Below are 22,769 nucleotides of genomic sequence, written 5' to 3'. Positions count from 1 at the left end.
AAGGGTGTAATTTACTATTCTAACTCCAGGAAGGGGCTGCAGTAGGGAAAGAGATGGATAGTGTAAAGGTGTAATTTACTATTGTACATCAAAAAAGATTCTGCATTAGGGAAAGTGAGTGATGTAGTAGCTTAAGTGTAACATGTAAAAAACACATTTTGAAATATTTGTTTTCATTTTTTTTCAGAAAAGGTCAACTCAAGAAACCGCTGCGTATACAAAAATCTAGAAAAGGAAACCGCTTATTAAAACATGCTGGATATATATATTGTAAAGAAAGGATAAGTGAACCACGTAGACATTGGAGGTGTGTGCAATATTACTCATCCCATTGCAGCGGCAGAGCGGTTACCCTGTGAGATAACATCATTAAAACTACAGAACATAACCACTCTGCCTCTGCAATGGAGATTGAAGTAAGAGAAACAATAAATGAAATGAAAGATATTGCATGCACCTCCAATGACACTACTGGATCTATATTAAGAGAGGTTGCACAGCATGTCCCCAGTCATGTTGCTAGTAGTATGCCTATTATTCCCAATTTGAGTAGAATTATCCAAAGACAAAAGCAGGCAAGTAATACACATGCTGCAACTCCTCATGCATTTCCCGACATTCAAATTCCTTATGAACTCTCTATTACTTTTTCAAATAAACCTTTCCTAATACATGACAACCAAAACCCTCAAAAACGTATTCTAATCTTTAGTACACCCCGCAACCTTGTTAAGTTAGAGAATAATGAAATTTGGATGATGGATGGGACGTTTACCATCCTTTCACCCAAATTTACACGATTCACGCAAAGAATAACAATAATGTAATTCCCATAGTATATAGTTTGCTACCTGATAAGCAATCTGCAACCTACACTGAGCTTTTATCAGTGATTAAAAGCAAAACATCCAATAAAAGTCCTAGGAAGATAATTGTCGATTTTGAATTGAGTATGATCAATGTGATCACTAAAACATACACGGATACCCAAATTCAGGGATGTTTTTTTCATTTTTCCCAGGCATTTTGGCGTAAACTTCAAAAAACATCCCTGGTTGCAGATTACTCAACTGATAGCAAACTACAGTTTGAATTAAAAAAACGAACTGCTCTTTGCTTTGTTCCTCCTGGAAGTGTAGACGAGTACTACACTGCAATTTCTGAATCAGAATATTTTGTCGAAAATGAAGATAAATTGGCACCCGTACTAAATTATTTTGAGGACACATGGATTGGACATCTAAGCAGATCGGGTTGCAGGAGGAAGCCACGTTTCCATGTGGAGTGGTGGAACTGCTACACGAGCTGTTTAGAAGGAGGAGCAAAAACAAACAATGCCATAGAGGGATGGCATAACTCCTTCAACCATACAATTGGCAAACCACACCCTAACTTCTACTCATTTTTGGAAACTTTGAAGAAGGAGCAAAGTTTTCAAGAAATTAGAATTTCTCAAACATTAACTGGTAGCCTAAACCCACGCATTTCCAAAAGATCAAAAGAAATGTCTGAGAGACTATTGGCAATACTACAACAGTTTTCGTTGTGTGTGGCTTTAGACTACCTTGATAATGTTGCTAACATTTTTCATTTCTAAAAATAATTTTCACCTTAATTTTCTGCTTTTACCAAAATTAAAAAAACTTTTCAATTAAATTGGCATTAACATTTTTCAAAAATTAATTTAAATAAGTTACGTCGGGTCAGCTTACCTGTAGTTGTCTTCTTTCTTTTCCTTCTTCTTTTTTCCATAAAAAAATCCAGTTTGTAACAAAATCAAGTAACCAAAGCAATCCAAGAATGTTTAAAAATTCATAGTATATTTTTTCTTTTACCAATTAGAACATTGTTTTTTACATTCCATTCTTAAGAAATGTTTTTTTATAATTTAAAAAATGCTTACTTTTCTTTAAAAAAATATCTTTTTCATTCGAATGCAACGTAATCCTTAAAATTATTTCTTTTTAGTCCTCTCAAATCTCATCTGGTTTCAAAGTTATAATTCTAAAGCATATGTAACTCAACGTCTACATATATATTTTTTTTAATCAAAATCCAGCATCCTTTTTTGATCTGCAAAAATTTTCAAAGTACATGTGCATCCAGATAGTAATTGAAAGTCAAGGAAATCACTTTTCTTGCGAAGTGCATCCTTAAAATGGTCCAAATTCCACAAAATCCAAGGTGTTTCCATGTCCATCTTGAAAATACCTCAAGTTCCACGAAATCCATGTTCTTTCGAAATCCATTTGGAAAGGTTTTTAAAGTCCATGAGCATCCTGAAATGTATCCAAACTTGATGACATCCGAGTTTTGTCAAAATCGATCTGTAACATTTTTCAAAGTCCATGTGCATTCAGATAGTAATTCAAAGTCTATGATGTCTTTTTACTTGCAAAGTGCATCCTTAAAGCTGTCGAAAATCCACAAAATCCAAGGTGTTTCCATGTCCATCTTGAAAATAACTCAAGGTCCACAAAATCCATGTTCTTTCGAAATCCATTGTGAAAGGTTTCCAAAGTCCATGAGCATCCTGAAATTAATCCAAACTTGACGAAATCCACGTTTGACAAAATCGAAATGTTAAATTTTCCAAAGTCCATATGCATCCAGATAGTAATCCAAAAACTACGAAATCCAAAGTCTTTCCAAATTAATCTTGTAATGTTTCCATATCCCAATTCCATCCTGTAAGTAAAACAACGTGCACGAAATACAAAAACTTTCTAACTCCAAAATCTCGCTAGCTTTCAAAAGTTTCAACAATTCCAATATATTCAAAATATTTCAACGCCAAAAATACCAAAAGTTCCTAAAAACAAAGTCCATTCCAAGTCAATCACCCAAATAATCCTAATCTACGGAACCAGCTATTTTTCAATCTCGAACTCCAAATTATTAGCCAAAACATGTATTCGATAACTTTTAGGTATTTTTTTCAAAGCATTTTAAATTATAACTTTACATAAAGCAATGAATATTCAAACATCCTAAAAGTACATTACTATATACCATTCTTTTACAAAATATATCCATTATTAACTTTAACCTATTATTTATAGCGACCCGACAAAGGCATACTCTACTAACATGATCGGCGACATGCTGAAATTACTACGTAAACATTACATTTACTAATGCAAACTCTCCTTATCCTTTCTTTACAATATATATATCCTAATTTACTTTAAATGTTTATAATTTAAGTTTAAAATGTTTCATACCTGAGCGCAGATCAGCTTCCAGCTGCTTCCTCCATCGACGCTGTTCAAAATGGCCGCGTGCATGGACGTTTACGCGACGACGTCATCAAGAGCTACAAAGATGAAAAAAGGACTAATGAATATTATTTGCAAATAAACGTATTAATAAAATTATTTTTTAATGTTACCTTACATATATTAATTTTTAAAAATATTGAAAAAATGAATAAAAATAATTGTAATCAATTTTAATTTTTATAATTAAAAAACGTTATCAAAAACTATTGTGTCTTTGATTTTTTTGATTTAATTTTTTTAAATTATAATTATTATTAAAGTTTGTTACATAGAAAATTAAGATAAATAATACTTACTTTTATGCTTTTTCCTTTTCCATCCAAAACTACTCTATTCTTCCTTTTTAGCAGCTTACTAAGTAGTTCCGCGTGATTAATTGCTTCATCTGTAGAAATAAACAAAGGACAATTCTCTCCATTGTAATCAATACAAAACCGTGGGAAAATGTCATTCTTGTATTAAAAATGAAACTGTTAAATGTAATTAAATGTAATACTTATTTTTATTCAATAAATATTTGTATTATTTTTTTAATTTTTTCATATACATTTATTATTTATATAAATTAAAATAAATTAATTAAAACAAAAACTTTATTATATTTTTTATTTAATAAATCTTAAATATTTAAAAAAAATAAAGTTTCTGTCGTATTAACTATAATAATCTTTAGTTATAAAATAAAACCCAATATTTAATATATAACATCAGTAATTATTTAATAATTAAGTATAATTTTTGGAAATTAATCCAAATATGAAATAAATTCCATCAGTCATTATTTATTACTAAATTAATAATTTTTTATTAATAATACTTTTTTTTAGAAATAATGAAAATATTAAGTCTTTTTATAAAAAATATAGCTTGAGCTTTTTTTAAAAAAGGTACTTGAGTATTAATTGAATAAAATTTATTTTTAATAAATTACCAAAATATTAATTTTGTCAAAAAATATTACTCCAGTATTTTTTATTTAAAAAAGATACTTGAGTATTAAATTTATATTACTTCTTAAAAATGAATAATCAATATATTATATATAAAAAAGTTGTAGCATGAGAATAAATGGATAAAAAAATAATAATAATAATATAAATAGTTAGAAAATATTAAAAATTACTTTAAAAAAAATATAAAAATATATATAAAAAAGGCATTATACTTACGTTGTAAAGACTTGCGTTGTTATGGCATGCGTTGTAAAGACATGCGTTGTAATAGTTGCGTTGTAATGGAAGTGCGTTGTAAAAGTTGCGTTGTAAAGGATGTTCCCCGCAAATGGGTTTAGCACTTTGTATTTGGATTTCACAAGTGAGTTAAAAAACTGTTGTATGAGGGATATGTTTGATAGAGGGCATGCACCAGGATTTATTACCTTTTTTATGTGACTTTTTTTGTATTTATTTTGGTGAAGGTGGCCTGCAGTTTCAGTAGGGGCCTAGTTCTATTTTGCATGTAATTTCTCTTATTTTGTAAAGTAAATGTGGCACAGTTTAGTACATTTTCTCCATGTTTTCTAAAACATTTGTAATTTCATTTTAATTCACTATGTGGCCTAGTCTGCCAATTAGCTTTGCAGCCAATAGGCTTAGTACTAGTCATGGGTGCACAAAACAATTGGTTCTGTGGTGTCTGTTGAATTTAAACATCATTTAAGCCATTTGTGGTATTTCATGTTTTTTTCGCCTGCAAATATTGTATAGGTGGGGTAAAGCCTTTGGAGGATGTGTGTTGTTGTAAACATTTTTGGCGCTGTTAATTTTCGTTTTTGACATTGCTGAATTAATGCTGTGTTCTCTATGTTACCATGCCTGCTTTGTCTGGCCAGTGTGTGTGTGTGTATTTGTGTTTGCCATAGGCCACCATTTGCCTTTGTTCACCATGCCATATGGCCAAGCGCCATTTTGTAAAGTCAGTGTCCGTAGGCCTGCATGTGTTATATTTTGCATGTAATTTCTCTTATTTTGTAAAGTAAATGTGGCACAGTTTAATACATTTTCTCCATGTTTTCTAAAACATTTGTAATATAATTTTATTTCACTATGTGGCCTAGTCTGCCAATTAGCTTTGCAGCCAATAGGCTTAGTACTAGTCATGGGTGCACAAAACAATTGTTTCTGTGGTGTCTGTTGAATTTAAACATCATTTAAGCCATTTGTGGTATTTCATGTTTTTTTCGCCTGCAAATATTGTATAGGTGGGGTAAAGCCTTTGGAGGATGTGTGTTGTTGTAAACATTTTTGGCGCTGTTAATTTTCGTTTTTGACATTGCTGAATTAATGCTGTGTTCTCTATGTTACCATGCCTGCTTTATCTGGCCAGTGTGTGTGTGTGTGTATTTGTGTTTGCCATAGGCCACCATTTGCCTTTGTTCACCATGCCATATGGCCAAGCGCCATTTTGTAAAGTCAGTGTCCGTAGTCCTGCATGTGTTCTTTGTTTTCCAGACCTCCTGCTTATTGTTGCGGCCGTGTTGGGTAGCCAGCCAGTGCGTTTTTGCCATAGACCTGCATGTCTTCTTTGTTGTGGGCAAGGTTTTTTGCTGGTTGTAAATGTTGTGACCATGTGGCTGGTGGGCATTTTGTGTAGGCAGCCAGTGTGGTTTTACCCTAGACCTGCATGTGTTCTTTGTTCCCCATGCCTTTTTGCTTGTTGTTGTGACCATGTGGCTGGCGCCTATTTTGTGTAGGCAGCCAGTGTGCTTTTGCCATAGGCCTGCATGCGATCTTTGTTTTCCAGGCTTCTTGCATGTTGTTGTGACCATGTGGGTAATGGCCATTTTGTATAGGAAGCCAGTGTACTTTTGCCATAGCCTTGCATTTGTTCTTTGTTTGTGGCCATGCATCCTTGCTGGTTGTTGTTGTTGTTTTGCGTGCAATTTATTATTATTTTGTACAGGAAAATGTTGCACAGTTTCTTACATTCTCTCTATGTTTTCTTATACATGTGCAATATTCTTTTAATTCACTGTGTGGCCTAGTCTGCCGATAGGCCTTCCAACCAGAAACAACTGCTTCCGCTGTGTCTGTTGAATTTAAACATCATTAAGGCCATGGATGGCATTGGATTAAAATTCAAAATGTGTTTTTTGTGGTATTTCACATTTTCATTTTCATGCAATCAGTGTATTAGTGGGGTAATGCATTTGGATGATGTTGTAAACATTTTTAGCCCTGTTAATGTTTTGTGTAGGCAGCCAATATGCTTTTATCATAGCCCTGCATGTCTTCTCTTTGTCCCAATGCCTACTTGCTCAGTGTTGTTGATGACCATGTGGCACTGGCTGGCAGCCATTTTGTGCATCCATCCAGGGCGGCCCTTTGCCATAGGTTTGCATGGATGGTTAAGAAATTAGATAGCAGTTTAATAAATTATATGCTTGAGGATAATTTCACTTATTTATATTTTTTATTTCAATTTTTATGTTTGTTTTTATTTGAATTTTGTAATGTTTTATTTACTTTTTTATTAATATTTTGTTGTAATTTTAATTTGTTAGATTTCTTTTTTACATTTAAATTTTGTAACTTCTTTTTAATTGTAAGTTCCAAAAAAATGTGGGCATTTTTTAATGTAAAATTTTTAATGTTTAATTTTCCCCCCTACTCCCCCTTCCATGGTCCTAACATCTGGCGTCAATCAACCCCATGTCTGCAATAGGTGCCCAACAGGATTAATTGTCTAAGGATTATTCCATTGTAATTTGTCAGCTGCACCTCCCTGAGTGCCACATCCCACACGATGCACGTAAAGCAAAGAGTTACATCTGTATGTTGTTGCTCTCTTATCCTTCCTGAGTGTATACCATGAACATTTATGTTGGTGTGGTTTTACGAATGGATACACTGTATTGTTAAATATTTAGAATAATTTAAGTAACCAGTGACCACACTAAATGATATTGTATGTTTCTGATCGATCAGCCTGGTCTAGGACACACAACGAAAGGCTGCTCGAAAGGCCCTGATGAAGACCCCATAAGGGATGAAATGCGTTGGCCTACGTCTGTTTTAAGTGTGATGAATTGGATACTTAATAAAAAGAAACTTGAAATTCATTTGGAATGGTGCACCAATAAACTTCTTATCCAAAAATGAAGAAAGTAGTCGTAAGGAGGTGTTCCTTTTAATTTTTTATGTTCTGATCTTTTAGATCCATAAAAAACATCCAGCTAATGCGTTTGATTCAATTGGGTAACTTGTACTTCATCAAGGCTGTAAACAATACATGCATATACATATAAATATGCACAGATAGACATACAGCATAGCATATAGTATAGATAAAGACTCATAATGGACATGCTGTAACATCAAAGAAACGTTTTCTTGAAAACCAAACTTTTACACACATATAACTGGCACAAACTCTTTTCACAATTCAACAATGACACATATATTTACAAAAAATGAATGGTCACCAAAGTAGTGCGATAATAAACTATCATTACATCACTAAAAGCAAATCACAACCCTTTGGGCAAATATAATACACAAAATACATACATCACAGACCAAAAATGTGAAGAAAAAACATGAAATCCCAAAAGCAAAAATGAATGCTTAAAGATTATATCAAGAAAAAGTTGAAACCATTTCACTGATGTTCTTCTTGCTTGTTTGCTCTTAAGTGCACGAGAGACAATATCATCCACAGTAGTGCCAGACAGAAAGTCGGTGCACGACATGACATGTGACCACTCATCACGGACATCTCTTCAGCTTGTGAAGCTAAGTGCCACTGCCGACAGACAGCTTCAAGGTGGCCAGTAATAAGAAGGAGCTTACCACCAGTGGTAGGTTGACCCAGACCTTTTTTGGGCAAAATAACATGTGCCTGCCGCACCGTCCTCCGGGGAGCAAGCTGGGAGCAGCACCCCCCATCAGCAGACCCACCCCTACCTAGGTCCAAGCCCATGTCTGTCACAAAGGCAGCCAGTCTAATCATTGCAATGCCGACGAGCAGTGACGTTGAAATGGACTCATCTCTTTCTCAAAGTAGAACCATTCGGTACAGGAAACTCAGATAAGTGGACAACAACAGCAGCAGCCAGCAACAGCAGTTCCTCCCGAAGTAGAAGCAGTTCAGGAGATTGAGCTTCATGCTGAGGAAATAGAAGAAGCCACTATTTCAAAAAATCCATTGTCTCCCAGATCGCCAGCAAGATCCACCATCTTCTTATCTAAGACCCGTTCGGATTATCAAGACTCCACTTGGATCCCCCGCAGTCTGAGAGTGAGACATGTCATGAGAAGCTAGGGAACAGGAAGGTTCATGAAAGCCTTAAACTTATGGATGTAGAAGAGGAGAATGATGAGGAACCAGTCATTATGGATGTTAGCCCAGCCCAAGTGGAGACCGATGTTACCCCATCCCAACCTGTTCTGAGGGATGTGGTACCACAGATCCCACCACCACCACCACAACCACCACCGCCAGCTGGTATATTTGCAAAATTCCAGCTGCAACCTACATCTACAACCACCTGTCAGGACTCACTGTAGGTTTCCTCCTTATTTAACTCTGGCCACCATTTCTCTCTCACAAAACCATCAAAAAGCATTCGATCCCTGGAGTTGGAGAGCAAGTTGGCATCGTAGAAATTCCAACATGGCCGCTAACATTCCAACACTGCTGCAGCATATCGCTGTGCAGCAGTCTAGTCATTTAGGTTAATCACACACTGGTGAAGCGCGCTGCAAGGTTCCACTGTGCACTTCACCGAAGTACTTCAAAGAAGAGGAATGAATTTACATGGGCGTCGTGGAAGTCAGGGTAGTTTGCGTGCACACCGGGTTTAGATTCGACGGTTGGTAAAATTCCCAGAGTCAAGGTCAGTGAACTGTTTAGTTCTTGTCATGTAAAAAAAGAAATACTTTGTGGACAGCAAATAGCATAGATTCTAAATATCACCGGAAGGATAGAAGTGAAATAAAAGTATTTAAAACTGATTCCTCAGGTCCCCTCTAAAGCTTCAAAGAATTTTCAGAGGCTTTCATTAGCCAATTTCTGTCATAACCATTTAGTTTCTCCTGAACGCGGGCGTGCCCTTTCAACACACAGCATTTACCAGTGAGAAATGCAAGCATTTAGTTTCAGCTGTGTTCAGTCAAATGAGGCAAAGTGTCTGTAACGGGCTTCTCTTTTAACACACCGAGTTTCCTCTCAACTAAATAAAAAGAATATTCTTTAAACCAAATACTTTTCATAGTCATAGTTACTCGAGTGTGACGATTAGCACACCATGAATCAAGGCTCTTTTCAAGGACATGTAGCTAAATTAAAACTAACATAAAAATGAAATCCCTTAAACAAATAATTTCCTACCAGAGTCAGAGATATTCGTGGATAATAATTAGCGCTCCATAAATCAAGACTCTTTCCAAGCACATGAAGAGCTTTATGGAAAATAGATAAAAGAACACATAACTACAATTTATATTATGAAGCTAAAGAGCCTTTACTAAATCTGTGGAACAAGAAAGAAAAGCAGAGACATGAATTCCCAGAACCCCATTTAATACAGCCAGTTCAGTTCAACACACTGTAAGTACACTAATAGAAATTAGAGGCACACCATTACAGAATAAAATTAAGTAAATTTAGACTTACCTGTATCATTTCTTGTGAAGGAAGCTGAAGCAGGATAGGCGCTGGTCGTCCCTGAAAACGAAGAAAGATTACTGAACTGCACTTCTCTTCATAAATAAAGAAGAAAGCAAAAAGAGAGTAAGAAGAGAAGTAGTCTCCCAATCATATCCTGGTAAGACAAGCAAGCATTAATGTTAACGAAAGTAAATTATTATTATTAGATAAATGGAAAAGTAAAGTTACATTACATATGAGTTTTAGCACTACAAGAACACTACGAAGAAGAATATAATATTGGCGGAACAAGCAGAGTGTTAGGAGCAGTCTCTTCTCTGTCCCCTTCCCCTTTCCCCCCTGGGTCCTTACCTGCAATGGTTCATTGAGAAACTAAGCAGGGAGGTGGAACAAGACCGAGAGGGGCATTGGAAACTAGCGTTGTTCTGCCCCCGTGCCATTAGAACCTAGTTGCTATCCTAGACACCACCACAGTAGAAGTAGCTACTGCAGAGAGGCAAATGTCAAAAAGCCCACCAACCACCCGTTCATCCGACATTGACAGTGGCAGTAGCCTCAGAAAGTCGACCTCCCCAGTTTGGGACTTCTTTATGGTTAGCAGAACGGAGCCGAACATTGCCATACGCTCCTTTGGGGAGCAAGTGTTAGTCCGGGTAAGCTTGGTACAAACTATGGTACCTAAAGCCAAACAACCCATTTGAGAACATACCACACAGTCCAGTGGGAGGAGCACCTTAGCAGCCAAAAAACTGCAGGTTTTGTTGATGAAGGGGGTGAAAGGCTGAGCAGGGAATCTGATCTGATCACAGTGAAAGACGAAAAAGAGTAAGACATATTTGTTACAAAAATCAGCCCTTTCCCCAGCGGTGCTGTATTATCACCCACATCAGCAACATTGCAATGGCACAAGACTCAGGTTGAGACACCAAGGCAAGAGCGTACAGTGACCGCCTTGCTGAGACGCACATTGAGCTTACCACTGTCACCTGCATCACTGGCACCAGGAAAGAAAATATATATTCTGGGCATGTTTAGGTAGGTTGAGCAGTACAAACCCAACCACCCAACGGCACGTTTGTACAATGCAAAGCTGGCTAAAATATTAGCGCTGTACCTCCTCCCTTTTTCTTTTGTGGAAGGGGTGGGTTTTCAGGAATTTGTGGCAGCCATTTGCCCAAAATGGAAGGTTCCCAGCCGGTCCTATTTTCCCAGAGTTACTGTTCCAGAGCTATATAACAATGTGCTGGAATTGCTTGGACAAGCTTTGCAGCAGAGTGTTGTTCACACTCTCCACCTGATGACAGACATGTGGATCAGTTGCCAAGCCACTGATTACATGTGCATCTCTGCACACTGGATCTCTTTGTGGGGGATAGAGAAATTATATCTGCAGGTGTTTACACTGCTGAGATTTCTAAAGGTGGTCTTCAGTGCCAAAGTGCAAGTACTCCCTATTGTAAATTGTTGTAATGGATTAGTGATTCCATGATTGCCTTATTTGATTTACTTGTCACACCCTAGTACAGTGCACCAGGGCCTGTAAATCAAATGCTGCTGGAGGGCCTACAGCACTGGTTGTGCCACCCACCGAAGCAGCTTGTAAAATATAGCTCAGGCCTGCCATTTCAGAGACTGTGTGCAGCATGGGGCTGCCATGTCGACCCAGTCCATAAACCTACCCTTTTCTACATGTTAGTCACCCCTAAGGTAGGTCAAAGGTACCCCCAAGGGCAGAGTGCATTGTATGTAAAAGGTAGGACATGCCCTGATGTGTGTGGCATGTCCTGATAGTGAATTAAAGCCAATTTTGTCTTTCACTATTGCAAGGCTACCTGTCCCCATAGGCCAGCATGGGCAGTTTGCTTATAACATCTTTTAATCTTAAATGACCCAGGGAACTAGGTAGAAATTCGAGTTTAGTATGCCTGAACTCAGAATGATAAAATACAACTTTTAGTGGAGTTGGATTCTGTGTTTGAAAATACCACTTTTAGAAAGTAGGTATTTTCTTTCCTATACAACATGCCTCTGCTAGGTTTGTGTATTCCATGTCTGGTTTGTGAGTGACAAGGGCTGGGGTGGCTCCAGGAGGCAGGGTGAGTCAGCACTAGGCTGAACAGACCTATCTGTATTAGGAGCGGTGGAGGAGTAGCACCTGGGCCTGAATAGGGCTGTGCCTGCCTTCCACAATGCTGGCTCCACCTCTTGTGGTGCGTCTGATGACCCTGGGCCACACTGACAAAGGAAGAAGTTGTGCCTTGGCAGAGTGCACCCAGAACTGTTTTTTGCTGGACAATCAGGCACCCTCTGCCTTCAGAGGACAAAGGATTTTGCAGTATAAATATTGGGGCCCAGATCCCAGAACTTTAGATCACTTCTGGGAATCGAGACAAACCTTTGCTGAGTAGAAGAACCAGGAAACTGAGGGAGGAGACTACCCCTTTGCTGTGTGTTGTTTGGGGGTTGGCCTGCAGTGGTTGCTTCATTGCCAAGAAAGGAGAAAAAGGACTGAGTGTGCTTTCATCATCTGCAAGAAGAATCTCCAAGGGCTTGAACTGTGCTTGCCTCCTGCCTGAAGTCTCAGGGATATACACCTTCACCCCAGCTCTCCCATGAGCTCCCTTGCTGGGAATTGAAGTGTCTGCTGTTGTGCTGGGCCTTCTAAGAGACTGCGTGTTGCTTGGAGCTGGAAGTGCAACTCAACGAAGAATAACTGTGTCGCTGGCGCAGCAGTTGTCATCGCACCGCAGAGTAAGCGTGCCTCTGCTGCCGCCATCACATCACTGAAGCACGTCGCATCACCAGAGAAGCGTACTGCCGCCGCAGGGGGTGTCATTGCATCACCGGAGAAGCATGTCGCAGGGCCTGCCACAGCTCAGAAGTTCACAGAGTCGCCGTACGGCCGTTGGGCGTGCACGCATCACATCTACGTTGTCGCACTGTAACCAAGATGCCATTTTTGTCGCATTGCACCGGAGCGTCATCGCATCAGATCGCAGTAAGCAACAGGCGGCTCAACTCCCCACACAGTAAGGAAGCGAGCCTCAACTCCCCTGTTCAGCAGTAAGGAACCAAAACTTCCACTCCCCTGAGTGTAAGGAACGGCGCATCACCTTCCCTGTGACCCCTTTTGTTTGTTTTGCGTTACGCATCCCAGGTACTTTGAGAGTAAAGTGTTGCATTTACAATCTAAAGTGAACTAAGCAATTTCTACCATTTTAGAGACTTATTTTGATTACAGTATTGTGGATTTTTGTGTTTGGTCTTGTGTTAAGTCTAGTAAAGATTACAGCAGCCTCTAAGGGAAGCAACTTTTCCACTTTTGGGGCAACACACTGTGTGATGGTGTCCTTAACTTTGTCAAATATAAACCCCCAGCCCGTGTTTGTAGCAACCAGGTCCTTTGATTGGCCAGAGGAGTCAAGTTTGCTAGGAGAATGAGTTGGGAATTTGCTAGTAACAGTATGCTTCGGCTGGCGCTGCCTCCTGGCTAAAGGTGGGCGGATGCTGTTATTGAGAGCTTCGTGTGGAGCACTCTCATTCATTTGTTCCTATGCTGCCGGAGATATTTTGGGGAAGCTGTGGAAAACCTCCCAACAGGGCTCAGCTTGGAGAGCAGCTTATAAACATTGGGCGGTTTGGGCCCAGGCAAGGTACTAAGGCTGCTCCCCGTGTCCAAGGTTAGCCAACATTCTGCCAAATCCAGTGGCGGCAGGTACAGGTAAGAGCGGTGAGGCGGGGTGGGGATTAGGGAAGTTGACATACGACAGGATAAGGTAAATTAAAATAATAAAACCACGTAGCGCAAGGTAAGTATTTTTTACATTTTTAAAAAAGTTAACTTATCCCAACGTATGTCGACTTCTCTGCCACCCCGTCCCGCCCCTTGGCGACACTGCGAATGCAAGGCAAGAACGTTTTTTTTCAATTTAATTTAACTTATCCAGTCGTATGTAGACTTCCCTGACCCCCACCCTGTTCCGCCCCACCGCTCTTGCCTGTTCTGGCCGCGAATGGCCACATCAATCTGTTTCAGATTGCTCCCACTGCCCGAGCAAAACAAGAATCTAAACAGGTACTAATGGTAAATCTGGAAGCAGAGTCCTTGGATCCTGGTAGCTTTCATTTTCCCAGCACAAACCAGAGCACCACAAGCGAAAGCAACAATAAAAGTCTCTCGTGCACCAGGCTTCCAGGAGCTGTGAAATTATAAGTTAACAGTAGAAGGCAAGAGGGACTTACCCAATAGGAAAGCCCCGCATGTTTTTTAATGAACGAGGGTCCAGTCCAGCTTTCTGTAGGTGAAGACGGGCCTGACCTTGGTCCGGGCGCGTTTCGCGCAGCAGGTAGAGCTGCCGCACTTGGAAGTGCTGGTTGTTGGACAGCCCCGCCCCTCTCTTGGGGTTGGTGGAGTCTGCAAGGGCACTAGGTTGTGGTACACAGAGTCCCTCCTGGCGGCATGGAAGTAGCATGGGGCTAAGCTCCCCCAACAAAGTCACTTTGCTCCTCAGGTGTCCTCTCGCATCTTTTTGCGCTGCAGCGCTTTGAAGTTCTGGTGGCTGGACAGCCCCCCCTCACCTGGAGACCAATGTTAGCACCTGCAAGTGTAGTAGGTTATAGGACACAGAGTCCCTCCTGGCGGTGTGCGTAGAAGCATGGGGCTAAGCACCCATAACAAAGTCACTTTGCTCCTCAGGTGTAGAAGTCTCCCCATTTTATTTCATTTGTCTGCCTTCTTCTACTTGTCTGGTTTTTATCTACCTTTTCTTGTCTTTCTCTGTCTTTCTGCTATCTTCTGTTTCTTTTCCTTCCTTTCTTTCACCCTTTCTTCGTTCATTACTTTTGACTGGAAGTCTTCCCTAGGTTGAACTAAGGGAGCACACTCTATTTGCACATTTAGAGCTTATAACACCGGGTAGGAGGGTGGCTTCTATTTTGAGCTGCCTGTATACTACGACTTTCCATACTGAGGACCGAATGTAGAAAACAAGATAGCCTTGACAGAAAGGTTTTCTCTTTTACACTACAAAGGATAGGGAAGCTAAAATCATAAAGAAGAAGGGTGACTTTGGTCCTGATAAAAGCCGAGTGATGGTACTATCACATTTTAGGAAGAGCAGAAAAATGATTAGCATTTAATGGAGATGAGAGAAGTGTCATAAAATCACAGTAAACTCTTTACTCTTTCTCTTTCTAGTTTTCAAACTTTTATAAAATAGGATTCAGACTAGATAAATTACAGTTTTTATTCTACTCTTAATAAAAAAAAATTCTCACCACGACCAAGGTCACATTAAAAAAAACCTTCCTGTGAACAAGAGTTCTAGATGAGCCTGCCTTGCACCAGTTGATGTTGACAAAATGGCACTCCTATGCTGAAGCTTGCTACACAGTGTCGGCGAGGGTGCATGCGTCTCTTTTTATGTACGAAACTAAGCAACAAAAGTAACCACCCCATGCAAAGAACAGTGTTTCTGAGCCCTCTTTAAACAAGATTCACTATGATTACCAGCAACTGCAAACAAGCTTGAGCCTCAGTATCAAGTTCCTCAGATTCCGCATCAACAGCAGTTTCTGCTGCAAGAAGAGTCAAATAATTAACAAGGTACAGACAGACAGCTGAGCAGCAGCTGTCAATTTTCAGCAAACTCAAAGAATACCGCCCTGAATATGACTTCAAAATTGTCATTCATGCTATGGCCCTGTCACACTTAGATGATAACAAAATGCTGCTCGCCAGCATCCCAGACATTCATCTCACTATACTAATGATGGTCTCCATGCAGCTGCAAGAATTATGAAGGAATTGAGAATGTACGATCTGTTTATGCGACAATCTGGGGTGATATTAACTCCATTTGTGGTGTCATATGCAAATATGTCACCTCTTTCACATCAACCTACCAGCATACAAGCTCATGTCCTCTAGTGCTGAATGCAACTCTTGCAGTTGGGAAATGCCAGACTTGAGACAAAGAAATTGTCGTGCTGCGCTGCCCGTTGCAGCGCTTCCGTTCCCGCTCGCAGACTCTTGCGCAAGCCACTCCTGCCGACTCCTGTCGGCTGGCGAATGCGGCGCTTGAGGACTACATAAGGGAGGGATCCGTGAAGGAAACGCGCTTTGCATTCCTTCACGGACTCCCGCCAGTCCTCCCTTGCATTCCCGCTTACCTGCATTCTTGATTCCGCGTGGGTGAGAGAAGACGTCTTTGGCATTCTTCTCCCGGGGTTCCTCTGTGCACTGTTTTTAGGTCTCGGCCTGCGTAGGCTGCGCTTGCGCAGTCTCGCTGGCGAGAAATGTTGTTTTTCAGTAACGGGGCTTGAACCCGCCCCTCTTTTCCATTGGCTGGCTTCCTAAACGGGGGCTAGCCATTGGAGGAGAGGGGTGTCACTCGTTCAAGCCCGGATTCGGGGGGCTGTTTTTTAGGTTCTTTCTCTCCTCTTCCCATTGGCTGGAATTTTACATCCCAGCCAACGGGAAGAGGAGAGAAAGAAAAACACGCCCCCCACTCGCAAAATGGCGGCGTGTTTCTCCGAGGCATTCCTGCCTCACCTCGGAGAAACATGGTCGTGCAGGCCGGAGCTCGCTTGTTTTCATAGCTAAGCTTGCATTTCAAGCGCTGATGAACATATGCCCCTACTTGCTATTTCACCTTAATACCGCGAGGTTATGGACGGCGCCTCGCACATGCCCTTTAAATTACGGCAACAAAACACGAGGGGAAAGAGACTGACGGAGAACACGCCGGCAGCGCGGGTCGGCGTAGATCAAACGCCGACCACTCGGATTTCAAGTAAGCTAAGGGACCCTCAGATTGGGGTAGGGCTATCATCATTCACCTACTCCAGCCCAGCTTTAGTCACATGAGAGATTGCTCATATGTTTCGCCAGTCTCTTAGATGTATTCAATGTTGACATTTATCGGAGCGCGCAACCCAGCTACTTTAATCTGCACTCTGGGCACGTGTAATCTGTGTCGCTATCTGTGCCCAACATCTGCCCACTCCACGAGTTATAGTAGCAGCCATCTCGAATGCTACTGTCGACTCTACAAAAGATCACCACACTTGACTATCTATGTCCAGCCATCGCCTTGCTGCTAGTTTGGTGTCATTTAAGTGCACTTTATAAAGAAACCAAGTGCTACCGTGGGGACCTTCGTGTAGGCTAAGTTGCACTTTTTTTAACCACACCCACTTTCACCATGCACTTTCTTGTACCATTAGGGACCCTGCTGAAATGGATTACTGGAGCACTTGAGCAGCACAAGGGGAAGAAGAGAAGCTGTAGCTCAGTACTTGGCTGCTTCTGCCTGGCGGAGCTCGCTGGCTTCTTGCATGGGCCCATGAACAGGCCCTGCTGTTTCTGCCGCCGCCGTCGGTGCCTGGTGAGCCGGGGGAGTGGTGAGGTGCTCCGGTCTGATTGTCCACGGGCCACGCTCCTTTCCCCCGGTGCTGCAGACGCTCATCCATGAGCTGGCGGTGCTTCCCCAGTCTCCCCTGAAACCGCTGACGGTCTTGTGTGGGGGCTTTGCCCCGATGCTGATTCGCTCCCCTGGAGGAGGATGAACCAGTCCTGGGGCTCCAGATCTCTGAGCAACAAGGCAGACCCCGCCCGTGGCTGAGGGAAACAGACACCAGTGGTGAGTTTAGGATTGGGGACGGGTTTTGGGGTCGAGGCAAATAAGTGCAGGGGTGAGGAAGGTTCAATTTCGATGGGTATTCTGTTGACTTTTCTGCTGAACGGAGCTCCACATCCTGTCATACCTGAGGGACAGAGCGGCTGAGAACCGAGTGCGTCCAGCAGACAGGGACAGCTAAGAACCTCTTCTTAGTAAGAAGAGGGGGCGGGAGGAGCAGGGCACAGGCTGAGAACTGCATAAAAACCAGACGTAAATACACTCAGAGTTGTAACGGGCACTAGCGTGGTTCACGGAGTGGCCTTAATTCCAGGAGTGCTGCTGTCCGGACTGCAGGCTCCCAGAGTGCACTGGAGCACGATCCAGAAGTCAGAAGAGAGCGAGCCCTGCATGCACCAAACCAGAGGCACTCTCACGGTTGAGGTGAGTTTGCTACTGATAGCATTCCTTCTGATTTCCCCTTAATAAATGTGCAGCTGTCTCGGGCTGTGTTTTATATCTGTAGGATTGTGCTTTTGGTAAGTGCTGGTTGGATGTGTTGTTACCTGCTATTAATGTTACACTAACTTGTGCGTCTCAAACCAAACACCACCCACCTGAATAAGGCCCTGTGTGGCTCTGTGTGTGTGGCTCTGTGTGTGAGTGGCTCTGTGTGTGTGGCTCTGTGTGTGTGGCTCTGTGTGTGTGTGTGGCTCTGTCTGTCTGTGTGTGGCTCTGTCTGTGTGTGTGTGTGGCTCTGTCTCTGTGTGTGTGTGTGTGTGTCTCTGTCTGTGTGTGTGTGTGTGTGTGTGTATGGCTCTGTCTCTGTGTGTGTGTGTGTGTGTGTGTGTATGTGGCTCTGTCTGTGTGTGTGTGTGTGGCTCTGTCTGTGTGTGTGTGTGTGGCTCTGTCTGTATGTGTGTGGCTCTGCCTGGGTGTGTGGCTCTGTCTGTGTGTGTGTGTGGCTCTGTTTGTGTGTGTGTGTGTGTGGCTCTGTTTGTGTGTGTGTGTGTGTGTGTGGCTGTGTGTGTGTGTGTGGCTCTGTGTGTGTGTGGCTCTGTGTGTGTGGCTCTGTGTGTGTGTGTGTGTGTGTGGCTCTGTCTGTGTGTGTGTGTTGGGTTCTGTGTGTGTGTGGCTCTGTCTGTGTGTGTATGGCTGTGTGTGTGTGTGTGTGTGTGTGTGTTTGTGTTGGGCTCTGTGTGGGTAGCTTTTTTTGTAGGTGGGTCTGTGTGACGGTGGCTCAGTGTGTGTATGTGGGTCTATGAGGGTGGTTCTGTGTGTGTGTAGGTGACTCTGTGTGTGTGGCTCTGTGTGTGTGTGTGTGTGTGTGTGGCTCTCTGTGTGTGTGTGTGTGGCTCTCTGTGTCTGGCTCTGTGTCCGCTAATACTCTCTACTACTCTCTAATGCTCACCTATTGCCATTGTAAATGACAATACCATTTATTTATGTTTTAAATTTTTTTTTAAAAATGCCATTTGCAATGCCAATAGCTCTAACTTTAACAAAGCCGAGACCATTGCACTGTAAATGCTTGTCTTCTGGGTTGCCGCGTCTTCTTTCGGGGCATAGTCCAGCCTCGGAGCTCCCTTGTTGGCCGACCTCAGTGTTTTCTCTTGGACTGGAGCAGCATTTCCTAGTGCTGCTAACTTCGTAGTACCTGCATTGTGAGAATAAAGGAGGTATTTAAAGAATCTTAGTTCTAGGCTGAAGTTAGGAGACAAGCTATTTCTAGTATTTGGTGGCAATCCCGATACTTATCTGATTTTGTGCTCCTCCGCTTGTTGTGTAGTGTATTCTCAGCCCTGAACTTACTTTGATTCACGATTTCTTCATATCTCTTGCTACAAAATAAATTAGACATTGATTTTTAACCACTTAACCCTGAACTTAATTACGCACTCCGACCCTGAAACTTTTTGTGCCACCTTTTTTCTCTTCTTGGCTTTCCTGACTTGGAAAATACGTTTTTTGTTTTTTTCCTAGTTTTCAGGCAATGGTATACTTTTTCTTATGGGTCTGTTGACATCTACTAGTGGTTTACGTTAAGGTTGGTATGTTTCACCCGTATCATTGTTTAATGTTTAAATTCTGCAGTCCTTATGAATAATATGTATGCTTGCTTTTTAGATACACTGTGTGAGTTCACGCTCTATTTGCTCGATACCTCCTAGATACACCTGGCAGAGCTTTCAACGGGTACAATACTAGAGTAACCAAACATCTATACATCAGTCTCTTAGTTAAAAAAATCCTACTTATACTTATATCTTTTCCCATTAGGACCCTCCGACACCACATCCGACAGACCAGCAGACTCTACTCCTTTTCCCTTTCCTTGTTTTGTGTCCCCTCTCCCACACCTTTTCTCTTTTGCTTTGACTTTGTTGAGCGAAGGAGGTGGGTGAGGGATGTTGGGACCTAGCATCTGTTCCATCCGTTTCGCCTCTGCCTAAAACCAGGTGAGCCCCACAGAAATACAAGAAGGAAAAGACGAGAAGACATCACTTCTCTTGATATGTATCAGAGAGCTAAGTCTCCATCTCATCGTAGATCCAACAAACACATTCACTCATCCAATTGAGGTAGATGCTTAAGACCCTCTTTTCAAGGAACACCTTGTCCTAAGGTAACAATTTCGAATGCTTACCAAACATCAATGTCAATAAAAAAAGACCATCCCATTGGTCAGAAAGTATTTCTTCCTCCCACTGTGCTCCCTCATCCTATACCACACTCACTTCCTTTAGCACTAGGCTTGCGCAGTAGAAATACCATTATACATTTAAACATGGAAGCATGTTTATAGCCTACATAACAACAGCCCTCGTGAGTTGCAGTGCTACCCTTTAGAGAAACTGCAGGACAAGCATTTGAGTCACAATACACATTTTGTTATTTTTTTGGGTGCAGCTCAAGAGATGAGAACCACCAGCTGGATGGTTATTTTGAGGTTTTTGAGTGGACTAGCACCCAAAGAACACACACTAGAATTTGTGTCAGCAGCTTCTAATTCATATTTACTGGGGTATTCACTATGATTATGGAAGACTTTACTTGAAATGTCAATCAAAGTAAAAAATTACTTTCAAATCTTAGGAATTAAGCTAAGCTGGTGAAGATCATCCAAGCTTAGTCAGACTACAGCTGCCAACGTGCTTTTAGAACTCTGCATCAAACTATAAATGTTCGTTGCATTTGGTAAATGGGTTCTCACAGCCAGATAGGTAAGAAATCACACTAGCCTCTTGACACACCTGCGTACACTAGGCTACAAGTACTGTTTGCCTGTGATGGAGTGTGTCCTTTCATTACTTCATAGATAACATTTAGACCGTGTCCAGTGTTTTGATTCACCTACATACATTGGCTTTATTCATGCTGGCGAACATCTACACAGAATTAGCCTTTAATTTCCAAAACCCTAAATTAGAGATTATTACTGACTTTCAAAAGTAGTTACTTGTTTTCCTCAGACCGTGTGAGCATGGCCATTGTTGGTGATTTATTGGTGAAGCTATGTGGTGCGGTGGCATAAAAAAGCCTACATATATTGTTCACACATAGGTATATGCACGTCTTACTACACGTAACATTATTTCACACGAGGCATATAATTCTGTTTAAGAATCATAGTGGCAAATTGACAACTATAGACAAGTATTGGCAAAACCAATCAGTCTTGGTTTGCTACTGCTGTGCGGGCGCCAATATTGGTTATGTGAATGTCAGAGGCTCTTAAATGTGGTGGATTTACATATTGAAAGTATAGATAACTTTGTTTTCTACAGTTTCAAGAAGGTCACAGCGTGGCATGACGCAGCACGATGCACAACATGGCACCCATCTAGAAAGTATTGAAAACATTGTTTTCTATACTTTAGGGATGGCCACCACGGTGCATGCCAGCACATTGTATGAGCATCTGCCAATGGCAAAGGCAATAGCGCTGCCACCATGGCGTAGAAGAAGGGTGATGGGGCAGGGAAAGAAGACTGGCAAAGAAAGTACAAAGAGGCAAACAAAGGTGCAGCAGAACAACATTCAGGGCATTAACAAGTCCTGGTGTGCTGCGGAGGGAGAACGGGAAAGCATGCAAGCATGCTCTGGAGAATACTAAGGAGCAAGACATGCACTCCCATGGAGTTCTAAATAACAACTGAAAGTAAAAAGTAGAAGAATAAACCTTATCCAATCTAAAGCAAAGGCAAGCAAGCTATGCTCCAGGTGTGGAACAGATACAAAATAGGGAGACAAATTTTCCACTAAACAACACAGAACTGAGATACACTAGAAAGACATCTACTTGCTGCTTATTTTAGAAAATTGCGTGTTTTGCACTGTGATATTTGCTACTTTGCACTGCACCTACCTTTCACCTAAACGCTCTGTTCTGCAGTGTCCTGAGGCGAAAAGCCGGGTCCTGCTCTTCTAAATCTACAAACTTTCCTATCTTTAGCTATCCATGCTCCCGGGTCACTGACCTCGAGGTAGGACTTCTAGTGGCGGCCATATTAGGTGAGGAGAAGGCTTGGGGGCTGAGAAGCAAGCGCTTAGCCACGCCCACCCTCCCGCCCTCGTGGGCATAAAAGAACAGATCCTTGCACTTTCCTCACTGATTGAGAGCGAGTGAGTGCTACGATTTGTGCGCGAAAGCGTTTGTTTATTTTAACTTCGTTTAAAAATACTTGCTGCTTATTTTAAAAAATTGCGTGTTTTGCACTGTGATATTTGCTACTTTGCACTGCACCTACCTTTCACCTAAACGCTCTGTTCTGCAGTGTCCTGAGGCGAAAAGCCGGGTCCTGCTCTTCTAAATCTACAAACTTTCCTATCTTTAGCTATCCCTGCTCCCGGGTCACTGACCTCGAGGTAGGACTTCTAGCGGCGGCCATATTAGGTGAGGAGAAGGCTTGGGGGCTGAGAAGCAAGCGCTTAACCACGCCCACCGCCCCGCCCTCGTGGGCATAAAAGAACAGATCCCTGCACTTTCCTCACTGATTGAGAGCGAGTGAGTGCTACGATTTGTGCGCGAAAGCGTTTGTTTATTTTAACTTCGTTTAAAAATACTTGCTGCTTATTTTAAAAAATTGCGTGTTTTGCACTGTGATATTTGCTACTTTGCACTGCACCTACCTTTCACCTAAACGCTCTGTTCTGCAGTGTCCTGAGGCGAAAAGCCGGGTCCTGCTCTTCTAAATCTACAAACTTTCCTATCTTTAGCTATCCCTGCTCCCGGGTCACTGACCTCGAGGTAGGACTT

At 41.6% G+C, this 22,769-nt stretch overlaps 1 long non-coding RNA gene across 1 annotated transcript in view; it reads right to left on the bottom strand.

Moving 5' to 3' along the window:
• The window catches only part of LOC144821716 (uncharacterized), a 97,870-nt gene extending 75,879 nt beyond the window's left edge, over positions 1 to 21,991 (bottom strand). Inside the window, exons 1-2 of the long non-coding RNA XR_013608401.1 lie at positions 21,879 to 21,991; positions 9,897 to 9,947 (exon numbers count right to left, since the gene is read on the bottom strand). This is a non-coding gene — a long non-coding RNA (uncharacterized LOC144821716). The remainder of the gene's footprint in view (positions 1 to 9,896; positions 9,948 to 21,878) is intronic.
• Between the last annotated feature and the right edge of the window lie 778 nt (positions 21,992 to 22,769).

Source organism: Lissotriton helveticus, chromosome 2_2, assembly GCF_964261635.1.
Source record: "Lissotriton helveticus chromosome 2_2, aLisHel1.1, whole genome shotgun sequence".
Classification (NCBI taxonomy): Eukaryota; Metazoa; Chordata; class Amphibia; order Caudata; family Salamandridae; genus Lissotriton; species Lissotriton helveticus.
Note: the sequence above shows the minus strand (reverse complement) of the source record. Positions and strands in the feature narration are given on the sequence as shown.